Genomic DNA, 14548 nt, shown 5'->3' on the forward strand with positions numbered 1-14548 from the left:
CACTGGATTCCTTTCAGAAGCTTCCTGCAACTCGTTATATAGGAGCTCCCCCATTCTTGTGGTTTCTTGTCAAAGCCTGGAGAGCAGAGATAGAATAGGAAGAATTATAACCTTCTCAAGAGGGAAATGATGAACAGCAAGTTGTTGCAGGGATACAAAAATAGCTAAGGCAATAGCACGGTCGGAAATGAAATCCGTCGATTATCCTTCGCGCATTAACTTTACTTTCTGGGACCGTACGGTAAGCTGCAGGTAGTTCTGACTTTCGTAAGTTTTATCATTGATAAGACTATGTTTACACGTTCAAGTTCATATATTTAAACCCTCAGTTCACACCTTAGCGCGCATGAAATCTACATGACACGAAATCAAAAGCCTACTAGGAAAAATCCTTCATTAATGCTCAGTTTAGTACACAACTACTTAGTAGGACAATACATTCTACTTACTGACTCAAACGGCTATAAATACGGCACCTTCCACTAGTTATCTTGCCGAAACTTCTTTCTGATACTCCTCTACATGTTTGCATGCAAATGTGGTTCCAGTATGATGAAGTTTAGCTCACTACAGCAATAACCTCAGAAATTAACTAGACGCAACTTACGGTCCTCATTATATCAGATTGTATACACTCGTTCCTCCGCCAACGCGATCAACAGATTTGATATGAATAGATTTCTTCTTCTGGGTCACATGAACAGCGTGATCTATGAAAGTGTCATCGTATCCGATAAAGTTCTATAACTAGATTGTGAATTGCTACTGGAATTGTGCGCGAATCTTTGCTAATGTATGCCAGTTTATGTCAATCGCTATTAATCTTATATTGTTAGTGGTTGTTCTTTCAAGTATCTGTTGTAAAAAGCTGAATAATTAAAAATGTTGGTTTCTTTGACTTTTACATGCCTGTTGTTGATACCTTATTTGTGCGAGAGCATTTGCTTGCGCCATTTCCACACACACATTCCATTCCCAAATCCGCTTATTTCGGTTCTCTCTGCCTTTTTGCCAGATCTTTTAGAATCGAATAATCGAACTATACATCATATTAATAATTATTTTAGAGCCGAAATAATTATTAATGTATATCTAATTAAAAATTATTGTATATCTAATTAAAAATTTTAGAGCCGAAAACCGAAAAATTAAATACAGAATTTTTATATCTGTCCTGCGCTAAAGCTGCAGGATTGAAGTACAATAAACTTTAAATGCTTTAAGTTTATTAAAAGTTAAAGTTAAAAGTAAATTGAAGTCAAAGCAAAGCAATTCCTCAACAATAGTAATATGCATATAAATATATGTATATATAAGTTGTTCATGTAAGACGGTATCGTTCCCAAATGGAATTTTTCAAAAGAAAAAAGTTAATCTTAGATTCGTGTAGATGAAATCTAATATAAATCTTCATGCTCACCAAACTTTTTTTTGGAGGGGGGAGGAAAAAGGGAGTTATTCACTTTAAACTGAAACCGTAAGTATAAATATTGATTTTCATAGACATTTATGACAGCTCATAGAAGTTTGCAACAAAACCAAGTAAAGCCACCGGCAGTATATTATTTTTTTTTCCTTTCTAAGAGTGTAACGTGATGAGAATTTTATTAAAGAAGCTGAAAATATTTTTTTATGCTACACCTCTGATATGGCATTAAGTGGCCATCATTGCATAACAGTTTTCTCAAATATCTGTCATCCCTTTAAGTACTATACGTAAACCTTCAAATGAAAACAGGTTGTTATTCTCTACTCATTGGTTTTTCAACAGTTTCTTTAACTTATCTTTCTCCTAGAAACCCTACTATTAACTAAAAATCAAAATGATAGAATGGAATGACTGCTTCTGATGGAACTTAGGAAGAAACCTGATCCATTGGAGACTGAAGGTTGAAAAAAGTCGTGACAAACCAAATAGTGTACTTAATCATAAGTCTATCATTTCCTTCTGTCTGATGTCAATTGTTAGAAGACAGTTAAGGCTTCAGCTGATGGATTATCGCTAATATCTAACGCATACAGACAGCTTGGAATGGTCTCATATACGCCCATCTGCAGACAAAGAGAATTCAAATGCAAAGAAAAGTTAGCTATGTAAATATTATAATTAGCTGTGTATTTAATTGAATTACTTAAATGTAATTTTAATACAACAGCTCTAGGAAAGTTCGAAATTATTGTGAATCGAACTCTTGCACTTTATATGCAAGTTAGTTTTTGTATTTTTATTTATTACCCCAAAGTGCTATTAGTCTCAAAACGGAATTTTGTGTTGTTTCACTTTCTACGTTGGTTCACTTTTCAAAGTGTTGCCATAAAATATTCTCGCCAAGTATTATATTTAAAGAAACTAAATAATGAAGAATTTGCATGAATGTTTCTCGGATTGTGAAAAAACAACGGTACCCAGAGCCATCAAAGGTTGAATAGCGCAGTCCTCCAACGGAACGTGGGCACATGGAAGCCAGAATTTTGAATTTGTTTTATTACCTTTTTTAAATTTTATAAAACTTTAACGAGGTTTTGATTAACAAACTCAACGATTTGAAAGCGAGCAATGGCAACACCGTACGGTAAAAAATATTTTTATCTCTGGCGCGAGAGACCGTGTTTCGGAAATTCGAAAGATATGCTGTTTTTAAATATTTTGTGATATTGCTGTTGAATTGAATTTTATGTTGTTTAAGTGCGAAGAATATTATATTTAATAAATAAAGGTAACACACAACACATTAAAAAAACGGCCTTTTTGGCGTAATATAAAATCTAAATTCAGATTTTCTTTCTTTTTATATTTTTTTAGTAGCTTTAAGAATTTAAATGCTTATGAACTACTTGGCACACTAGACAAATATTTCATGATATAAATTTGATACGCAGAAATCTTGAATTGATTAGAAGAATAATTTCGTATTTTGAGTAATATTTTTATATTCTAGTAATATTTTATCTTAGCAAAATAATGGGTTAATTAACCATGCAAAAGAAAGAATTAAACTTAGTATATTTTCTAACTAAAAGAACAGCTTTATAGACTTTTCCAGGTGAAAGACTTTTCCTTACATTAAGACCATATTCAGAACAACCGCATAAAACTATTTTCCACTGCCGTCTTGCACAGTTTAGCAGTTAGCGGAGGCTGACTGCTACCTTAGTGCAGTGCATTCGATTCTTGCTTAAAATTTTGATGGATCTGTGTGTTATTGCTTCCCCAATTCACGGATATAATATTGGTAGCCTTATTCAGTGCACTTCAGGTAACGTTTTCGGTAATAAGACAGCTAAATAAGGACAGCTAATGATTTTGCCGTTTCTCAAATGAGTGTTCAGCCATTTGAGGGAAACAAATTGTTCTACACAAAATGAAGCATCAGGCGTTCCCTAGACCTTAGTGTTCCGCAAGCGAAAGTTTTTATATGCTTTAACTTTGCATATAAGGCTTGTTTATTGCTTTATTCCTTTTCTTTTATGTGTATATCCGTATACATGCCTGCGAGTCTTTGCATGTGTTTATATAGGTACGAGATTAAATATTTTACTAAATGAAAATGTCCGTATAACGTCTTTTGAACGGTTTGGAATTTCATTTCAATTTAGCTTGTATTGTTGAAACAGGAAAACATCGTTTTTTGCTTTTATTAATTTGCAAACTAATGTTTTCTTACTAATTTTAGAATTACAAAAAATAAAGAAAGCTTTTAAAAATAATATATAGTAAAGCTTATGTAGGGTTTCTTTAAGACATATATATTATTTTTAGAGTTCTAAAAGGTTAAAAACTTTGAAAAAATACCGCACTGAAGAAAGATACTGTGTTCCTTCAGTGATTGTCTCTTATACAGTTAATGGGTTGCTTCTTCTTATGCCTTTTTGTAAAGCGCTGAAGTATACATAGGGACTAATTCAGGTATCTAGTATGAACTAATGCACTAATTTTTGGTTCAGTTGTAGTTAGCGTTTGCTTTATCTTTATTACCTATTACAAAATTTTCTGAAAATTCGGTTGTTTCTTGTTAAAATAATTTTGCCTTGTAGGTTTATTAAGGTTTTTCTGAAAAAGGAGACGTGAAAAATGCCCATTGCTCTCGCCGGGACGTGAACCCTAGACCTCTTGAATGCATGTCGTGTATGCTTCCAATTATATCAAGAAGGCACGTGGAAAGGAAGGAGAAAATACCTTATATATTCCCCCTTTTAAAGGGACCGGGGATTAGGAGACCCAATTGCGAAATCCTGGTGGTTACGAATTATCGTCCATCACCCTTTATTACAATTTTAACGGAAATGTACCACAAAGTAATTAAAATAAGAATAAGAAAAATGAATCTGGAATAAGTAATAACTCATTTTTTGAGCAACATAAAATTTTAGTATTCGTTCAATTCTCAAAACTACTATCATGTCAAAAGCAGAATTCTAATTTTAAGAAGGCTATTTTTTCTTTCTTCTTTCTTTTCTTAAATTTATCGAAGTGTTGCCGGATAGATGAAGACAATATTAATTAAAAATATTTGTGCATGTGCAATAAAATGTATCAAATACCATTCACTTTAAGCAGAAAGTTTCTCATACACTGCGTTTGCCTAATATTGATGTAAATGTCAATTTAAAAACATACAGTGTGTAATGTAACGCTTATTTTATTCAGGTATTAGTTAATTTAATATTATCTTGTATCTAGTACATTTTTCATTTTTTAAAATTTTCATTTTAAATTTTTATTAATATTATCATTTAAAAAATATAAATCCTAGGTTACGAAATGTTCATGTATTGTCACAATTTTTTCGCAGTCGCATCTGACCGTATTCCTTTCCGTTATACATTTACTTTCCATTTTATAAGGTTTGGCTTAGCTTAATTTGTACTTAACACAAAACAGCATTACGCTTTTTGCGAGAACTGTTGCTGTCGCAGCCTCCGTTGACTAAATAAATGCACATGCTGAACTTCAATTGATACAAAAAGCTTAGAAACTCAGCTAAATATTTATCAATATACCGATTAGTCTGCTATGATTTTACAACTAAAATTATCCACTTCTGCTAGCAGGATATAGATTAAAACAAACTATTTTAAATTAATACATTTTGTGTAGAGCTTCGGCTGTAATACAGGGTTTTTTTTCTGCCTAGTATTAATTTTTAATAGAGAAAGAAATCACTGTTCAGCGTAGCAGCTATCTACTCCTAGCTCCAAGAGGGTTATTTAAATCGCTATGTAAATATAAGCTACTATGCTGTCAATTCAGGTTTTCTAAATACTAGCTACAGTAGCTATTTTTATTCATCCTAATTTGTAGTCTAGTGAAAGCAGGCAGCAAAATAAAAGACACAGGAAAAAATAACATACAAATAACTGGTTAATTAAATTAACCTCATAGTTTAAACTAGCCACATTTCTTATTTTCAATATCATATAATGAGTGACATTTTGCTAAAACATTGGCGCTATGACAGTGGTTTAAATACTCAGACTTTTTTTTGAGCCACAGTTCCTGAGCTTATTTTCCAGTTTTACATTCAAAACTTGCTACCGCCGTAAAATTTCTTCAGAGCTTTTCACATATATCCGAAGCACTTTTGAAAAATTTTCTCTCATTTTAGTTTTCAAAAATTGTCATTTTCTATCATATTGTGAAAAATGAATATTCTTTTTAGCTAGCACAGTAGTCTTTAAATTGTGCTAGATGAAACGTGTATTTATTTGTCAAACACCCCAGGGTTCCATGAGTCAAAATAAAAATTCGTTGAGAAAATCATAAATCACTCACACTAGTTGACTAGTGTTTTTAAAGAAAAAAATATAAAAATACATTTAGTTACAGATTAGTTTTAAAGCTCAACACGTGGTCATCTTTTGTCAAAGTGACGTGCAATTCTTTGCAAAACTAAACAGTTTTCCAATGTAAAATGAATTGAATTTAAACGACAGTATTAGAAACTGTATAATGGAGCACCTTTTCCAACTAAAGAGAGCTATAAGGGAATATTGCCCAGAAGTAAAAAAAATAAGTATCTGGATAAAACGTTTGTTCGAGTAGCGCGATAAATCAGAAGGCAAGTTATCAACAAATCAGATTCGATGTTAAAATCTAAATTTAAGCCAAAGAAGCTTTTAAATTTTTGCTTCAAGATTAAAACAGAATACCTTGGAAATTCTCATACAGCTAGAAGATTTTAATGTCATTCATAACAATGTATCTAAATGAAAAATCTATCTCAACGTATATGGCAACAAAAACAAAATACAGAGCTAAATTAAATGCAGAATATGAAATGCCACTGAAGGTAACATGAATAGAGGACTTGGACAGTTTGTGTAAAAGAACGCAAGCACACCTCAGCCCCGACGAAGTTTGAAGACCACTGATCTAGCATAATGGTACTTTTCATCAGCCAAAACTATCTCATAAAGAAGTTTGCAGCTGGTCTTCCATTCATGATAATATTTTTCTTGTAAGCTAGAGACGTAATACTTAAAAAATTGCTTATTCTAAGGTCAAAATCTTAGTGAACTGCTTTAGAAATATTGTTCTGATTTTCTTTTGAGGAGGTATTCAGAAACTAATAATTGGAAAAAACCTTTAAGTCGATACTTTTGCTTGATGTTTTATTATGGACTTACTACCAAACTAGGTATGGTGAAATTGTTTGGCTAGCAACTTTATGCCTCCAAAATATGTATTAAACGTTCTAAGATACTATTTTACATTAAATGAAAGCGTAATTTTTAATCACAAAGAGATGAATAATTAAGAATATATATCTAACATGTTAGTTTCCATTAAAAATTAAATCTGAATTTAAATTCATTATAAGGAAATGCAGAGCCCTTTTTAAGTAGACTTAAGTGTACTTAAAAGGGCTATTATAATCGGCTTAATTTTATCACGTCCCTTTCTATTCCTTCATATAATATGCACATCAAACCGCAATATCTTGCATCTGAAATATGGTCTCCATATTATTAGGATTTAAATTTTGGGGCATATCCAAATTTTTGTTAAAAAAACTGGTGCATTTCTCTAAGTAAGAGGAAGTATCAAAAATTAAACAAATCAAAAAATGAACCTATGATAGATTATGTTTCACTTTCAGTAAGATTTTATTTTAGAAATACGTGTACTAACTTATGCAAATTTTATTTTTAAAAGAATTACAAATTGTCAGTCTGATTAATCAAAAACATTGCAGTTTCAAAAAGTATTCAATAATTAGGTTATGTTTTAAATTCTTCACCACATTTATCAAATCTGGGGAACTATTGAAAAAATTTTTCCTTCTCGTAATTGGCCATGGAACTCAGCAAAAGAGAAGTCCTTAAAATAGACTTTTAACAATGAATAAAGTTTACTGCTACTTTAAATTCTAAATCTGTACATTTTTCTGCCATCTATGCCCCCATTAATGAGGAAAAAAAAACAAATGATTCTGCAGATGGTATGAAACAGACTTTATTAACAACAGATTTTGTTAACAAAATAAGGTTGCAAATGTTCATAAAGACTGCCACTTAGATGTATTTTTAAATTTGCAGCAATTTTTGTTTTCGTTTTTAGAACACTTTAATTTTTTATATCTATTTATTTTATTTATTTATTTATTTATTTTGTAATTTGTATACCTTTTTACATTTTATTTAGTTTTAATTGCTCATTTTTATTGTTTTATTTACAGCTTCTCTGACGGATATTTGGTTTTATTATTCGCCGCTTCCTATGGATAGTTATACGTCTTGGCATTTCCAATTTTAAACATAAACACTTGACCCTTGATCTAGTTAGGAGAGAAATATAACTATTAGAAATATAGCTTTCTGCAATGTTTTGCATACTTCCATTTGGAAACGTTCACACTAAATAACATGTCCACAGTAAGTAAATTCAGTAAAGAATTCATTTGAAATGAATCTTTATAAATCTAATCCTTGATAACAATTATAAATGTATCCTAGTGAATCATTCTAGAATATCATTTACAGTCTTATTATTTTTTATCGCAGCAAGAAACCTGAAAAATGAGCAGTGTCCTGGCCTGGAAATTACGGAACTTCCGATTGCTAGCCAGAAGTGCATTATAAAGTTACACTACAAAGACAAACTCTAAGGAGGAAGAAAAACCTTACAAGTAATAATCAAGTTATTTCGAATTTTTAATGCAGTAAATCTTAATTTCCTATGGTTTCCATGTCTAAGAATTTGAAAAAAAGAAAAATCTTTCAAAACTCTATTTATAATAAGAAATGATATTTCACTTTTTTCTTTGAAGCAAATCATTTTACGTCATCATCAAACTTCTCTTAGTAAATGAAGTAAATGAATTCTTGCTCAAAATCGGAAACAGAATTTATGGCTGTCTGCAGTTGAGAACATTAATCTACAAACAATAAAAGAATTTATGACTTTGTTATAATATATAAAACCGGAGTTGCGTAAATTACATATAGTTGGAATGCTTCAGATGATAAAAGGTCATTTGACTTCATCAACTGACGTACTTCTTAAAATATATTCGCCATTTCTGTCTCACTTTCATTTCTGAACTCCATAAAGTCAACAAATCTATCACAAAGATACAAAGGTTCGTTTCTAGTTTTCAGCCATCAAAACAGTCATTTATATGTTTGTTTTGAGGTTTTCGATATGACGCACGCTAAAAGGTTGGCGTCAGATGTCCAAACAAGACTGCTCCAGTTTACGGAAAATATTTGTTGGCGGCATGTCGCTGGAAATACCAATTCCACTTGAGCCAAATGCTTTCGAAGAAGGCCACTAATTGTTCTTGGGGGGAAGTGCTTCAGGAAAAAAAAAAAAATACAAGAAAAACTAAGAAAAGAAAAACGCAAGGATGCTACTAGAGAGAGACAGAGAGAGCAGCAAGCCGAATACCAGTCACAGATCCGGGGAAGAGGATTTTTCAGAGACGGCACCCAGAACAAGTAGTCCTCTGTTGTACAGAACGGTAAAAGGAAACCCGAAAAATGTGGGATCAGCTACTTTCTGGGGTGTAGCTATTTTTTACCCTGACGTTGAGGGATCGGACAGAAACGTAAGTTCGGAGCAATGCAAGTTAGAGATAGATGCAGTTATTTCTTGCAGTTCAAATGTAGACATGTTGCTGAATGTGTGCCTTGATCTTTCATCTGAGATATCTTCGGAGTGAATTCATTAAAGCTAGATTCAGATAAAGTTAACACGATGTGTAGCATCTACATTATTGCAATGTAAGGTTATAAATATAAAATTAAACTGAATATTTTGCTTTCAGAATAACATCAAGAGTAAACACAGTGAAACTTTTCAAGGCGATCACCTCACCATGACACTGAACTAATACTTTCCAGAACACAATTAATAACGGGATTGAGAATTACCTACAGTTATATTCTCTAAGAAACAATCTTCCTAAAACATCAGAAACTGAGGCTTAGTAATATTTCACCGAAATGTGTTTTAATAAAAGCATTCCTTGAGAAAGAAATCTTTAATACTATTAGAAAGATTTTTACTAAATACATTTAAAGCACCAATTCGTAACTGCTTATTCTTTTAAGTAAACTGAACTAATTTCTGTTTGCTGGAATAACAAATTTTAACAGGCGAATATGTAAGCATCATCGCAGTCTTGAGTTTCTCAGGAAAGAAGTCATTAATCATAAAATAAATACACTTTTAATTAAAAAGTTAAATAAATTCTAATAAATTTATATTAAAATTTTTCTGAAGTTTTGTTCCGTATTCAATTAATTTTTCTTTCAAAGACAATGTCAGATTTTCAAACCTGTCCTCTTTTTTAAGTCAGTTCTTAGAAATATGTTCTTATCCACTCACAAGTGTGGCGTCAGAATATTAATTTTGTTTTCTGTCGAATTAAAATTATTTACACGAAATCATATGCAAGCTATTGTACTTTTTAACTTCCTTCATAAATTATTTCTTTCCGTAGGAATGCTTTGACCTCTAAAATTAAAACCTTACAACTAAATTAATTCTTAGGTATCTGAAAATGTATACCTCTGTACCAATAATGAGAGAAAAATTCAAGCTGAAAATCTATTTTGTGTATAATTTAAAAACTGAGCATGATTCATAATTACAGAATCGAACATGAAACATTATTCTCCCACTTTTGGTTTGCTTAATAGTTCAAATGCCAAAAGGCAATCCCTAGCAGCCCTTTAAAAAAGGAGTATATGAGGAATTTCGTCCTCCTTGCAACACGCCTTCGTGGTGTCACGATAGCACATTCGGCCCATAGTCGAGAGGTACAGGATCGAGTTCTGGCAAGGGCACTGCTCATTTTTCACTTCTCCAGCATTAAAATAACCTAATGACTGTACAACATAAACAATAATAATAATACCGTAAAGGAAAAAAGTCAAATTTGCATTTATTTTCTATCTGAAATTTTTAAAGTTTTGTACCTGTAAGACATTTTTTGTTGGTTACACTTTGTAATTCAAATACAGATACTGATAGTTAAACATTAGATTCTTGCACTGACATTTATTTCAAATATTTCTGACAAGTTTCATTAATCATTAACTGACTTACTTTAATTCAAACTACTTGCTAAACTTTCAGAGACAATTTGACGAGTAGGGCAAAATTTGAGAGTAAATTATGACAACCTAGTCTCTTCTTCTTATGTAATAAATTTTTATTCGAAGCATAAATAAAGTTACATATGTTTGTATGCAAATAAATATAAACATCTTTATTTCTTTTGACATTTGATGGCGTGTCATTCCTGATAAAGTTTGTAGACTTGGAAAGAATTAACTAGAAATGATTATCATTGGATTGTTAAACAAAAAGTTAGGAAAAGTTACACAAAAGAAAAATAATTAATAAAATATGTATCTTCAAGCTTTGAATAAGATTGATATCATTTTCTAAATTAATTAGATCTATTTATAGGTTTTGTGGTGTGTTATTCGTGTTTGTTTTTAATGGAAATGAAAATAATATAGACTCATACTTAACTAAAATTTTGAAATCTTTCAATACATTATTTGCAATAAATACATAACTGAAATAGCTTCGCGGGCTGCATAAAATATTTTCGTGGGCACATGCGGCTCACAGGCTGCCAGTTGGAGACTGTTGCTGTAAGGAATCCACTCTGTATTGAGAAGGGACGAGAAACTTTATATGTGATTAAATCAAAATTCTAAGATGGCAACTCTGGAGAAAATACTGAAAAGATCAGACACAATCGAAAATTAAAATAAATAAATTTACTTTCAATACAAAAAATATTTAGTTTAAATTAATTAATTTAATAAAAATTATTTATAGTTTTTTCCATGAAGGAGATAGGCCTCGTTGCATGAGAGTTATGTGTTTTCGCCACATATAACATGGTTGTATGAATGTTTTCATGGTTTGCTCAATGCGCAAAGTGAATATGACTATTTTTTCTTATAATCATTCCTTATAATCTTCCAAGATATTTCATAACTTGAGAGGACAGTTTTTTCATCCTTTCCCTGTATCTGATTAAAACAAATTTTTAAAATGTAATATTATATATATTAATAATATAACAGCGTATTGTTGTGATGTGTTCCAAAAGCAACTAGAAGGTTTTTGAATGATATCAAAGTATGACTATTCATAAGTTTCCCTATAAAATGTTGCTCTTTAAACAGTGGCTTAACAATGTCAATGGAAATAAGATTACTAATTAATTTTTAAGAACAGCGGGTTCCATAATAATACAGAGAAGAATGAATCCATATATCATGGAAATCAGAATATGGATTACCGAAATCTTAATATGGATAAGTCGTCGTGGATGATCAAATCGAGAAAAGACAAAGGTCGTGGAGAGTCAAAAATTCTCCTTCCAAATATTTAACCCATATCATCATTGGAAAATTCTTTTATCCAATTCTATCAGTTTTCCTTGTGAGAAAATAGTTTTGATAGAGACAGCTATCAGTTCAAGAATGGGAACTCAGAATTTCTCACACCAGCTAATCAGTTCATTAATAACCATAAAGAAGATCATAAGCGGTCAGAAAATAGCAATTATTTTTTATGAAATCAAGAAATATTTAGGGGTGAAGAATTTTTCGTTTTTTTTTTAACGTTTCATTATTTTTAACTTCTGGTGAGATGACTGATAAAAAAGAAAATAACCAGTTGCTTAGAGAATTATGGTTCCAAATGATCAGTAACGAAGGATATTAAAAATGCACTTCGAAATATTGTTCTGTTAGAATAAAAATTATTTTCCCCCTAAACACATCACTACATAAACATAGATTAAAGATTAGAAGTTTTATTGAAACTATGAGAAAAATCAAAATTGAATTTCATTCTTAATCTATTTTTTCTTCTTAGATATTACTGAAAACTTCTACAATATGAAAGAAAGAAAAGAGAGGAGGGGAAATGGAAGTCTGCTGATCTAATTGTTCTGACACTTGCTTTTGATACAAAAGATCTAAATTTCGATTCGTGCATAAGGTAGAATTCTATGCCTTTCTTAAACTATCATTAATTTTTTTTCTGTTAAAAACGGCGCTTTAAAAAGCGAAACAATAGCTTCACGGCTTCCACGTTTAGATTTCAATATGATACTCTGGGGTTTGTGTATTTATTCTTGCTTGTTTCCTATCTGTATCTAATGCATTTTTCAAATTATCTTTCATGAAACAAAATTGCTGTTTCAGGCAAATTGTTAGCGTAATTAATTCAAAAGCCGTCCTTCCATTTGCATTTATCACGCAGTAACTGCAATATAATTTTTTGATACCACACAAAAATGATCCAATACCCTTCAAATAAAATGTACAACAAAAGCAAAGCAAAGCTCAGTAATAACTAATTAATATTAAAATAAGCTTAAAGTAAACCGCGTTTTAGCCCATGTATTGCATATTTCACATTCCCTATTTATTGGCTATGCTTGGTAAATTAATATTGGGAACTAGCAATCAAAAGGAGATAAGTGCAGTTGAAAGCCAGTTAGTTACCCATATCTCTTATTCTTCTTTCCAGTCCAAGTAAAATTAAACTTATTGCTAACTCGTTTTTCAATTCTATAATATAGTCAAATAGCACAAAGTTGCACTATGGTACATAATACCTGACGCTTTCAATAAAGTATTAAATAAATTTGATAAATCTCTGAAATATGTAGGTTGGTCTATAGAAATGTTTTCTTAAGTACGCAGATTATAAGAATGAATGAAAATGGAATTATGCATCGCATAAACTTACTGATCTTTGTTTACTTAAAATTGCTGAGCCGTAAATGCAATTCTTTTATGAAAATAGGTGACGCAAACGATGGGACAGTTCTGTCTCCCATAACTCTTTCGTCAATACAGGGCATAAATGTGGTTAGTACGGGGCATAGATGTGGAAATTACGGGGCATAGATGTGGTTAGTTAGATTTTGATTAACATTTTGGTGTACGTCGGCTTTTGGGAATGAACATCTTTTCTTTAAATATAAAGCGTAAAATGTTTTTTAATAGTATATAATTTTTGTTGAATTAAAACAGGTAAAAGAAAAAAAAAGACTTTCTTCTTGTTTTTTATCCTGAAGGAAAAAAAGATTCCAATTATCTGGATCTTTTGAATATCTGAACAGATTGTGATTCCAATTATCTGGATCTTTTGAATATCTGAACAGATTGTGATCCCAATTAGTCTGGATATTAGAACCTGTATTTTTCTAAAGCTTCAGCTCTTGGATCTTCTCTAAAGCATCTTAATTATGCAGTTTTTTTTCTTTCCAAACTACACGCAACTCTCTTGAAACATTTGACGAAGTCAAGAGACTTGTATTAATTTTTAAATGTCGACTATTTGTATTTACACAGTGAAAATGCCTAAGTTATACAGTTAAAATTAAAGGCATCAAAACAGAAAAAACGATAATAACATGGTGTTTCTGTATTTACAACTAGAACAAATTTTTAATATAACAATACAAAATTAATTATTTCTTAAAGAGAAGCATTTTTTACATAAAATTAAATTACTTAAAAAAATTTCAGATATTTCTTAAACAACTTTTCAAAAAGTGTTTATCATTAAAAATTAGTTCTCAGTTTTGAAATTAACGACCTGATTAAGCTTTCTAATCTACTTGTGTGGTCGTGGAAGGTTTTTTTTTATTAAAGTATGATAGTGGGAGTTCTGTCCGCCAATGGATTTAGATGACTCATCCTCCTTTTCTACAACCTTGCCTAAGTAGTATTTCTTGGGAAAGATACAGTGGGCAAAAGTCAAAAACTGTCCAGGTCTTTGACTGAATCCCAGCTTCTAACTTATTTCTCAGTATTATTGGATCCATGAATTGTACAACTTTCTGATTACAGTCATTTATGGACTGTAAACAAACAAGCGTTGAATGAAGCTTCGTTATCGCCGATAGGGTTAATCATTACCTTCCTAGAAACTTCTAACAATGATTCTATATTCGGTAAAGATAGGAGATAGGATAGAAGATAGAAGAAAGGTAGGTAGAGGTAGAAGATTAGTAAAGATAAGTCGCAATTTACATTAGAAATTTGTCATCGAAAA

At 31.1% G+C, this 14548-nt stretch overlaps 1 long non-coding RNA gene across 3 annotated transcripts in view; it reads right to left on the reverse strand.

Annotated features, from left to right (window-relative positions):
* Positions 1–10500: 10500 nt before the first annotated feature.
* The window catches only part of LOC146996825 (uncharacterized), a 351038-nt gene continuing 346990 nt past the window's right edge, over positions 10501–14548 (reverse strand). Inside the window, exon 3 of one of the 3 annotated variants that reach the window (XR_015041706.1) lies at positions 10501–11200. This is a non-coding gene — a long non-coding RNA (uncharacterized LOC146996825). The remainder of the gene's footprint in view (positions 11201–14548) is intronic. The other 2 variants (XR_015041705.1, XR_015041704.1) reach the window with 2 other exon arrangements.

Source organism: Stegodyphus dumicola, chromosome 6, assembly GCF_044657685.1.
Source record: "Stegodyphus dumicola isolate Sdum_Otavi_A_Nest chromosome 6, ASM4465768v1".
NCBI lineage: Eukaryota > Metazoa > Arthropoda > Arachnida > Araneae > Eresidae > Stegodyphus > Stegodyphus dumicola.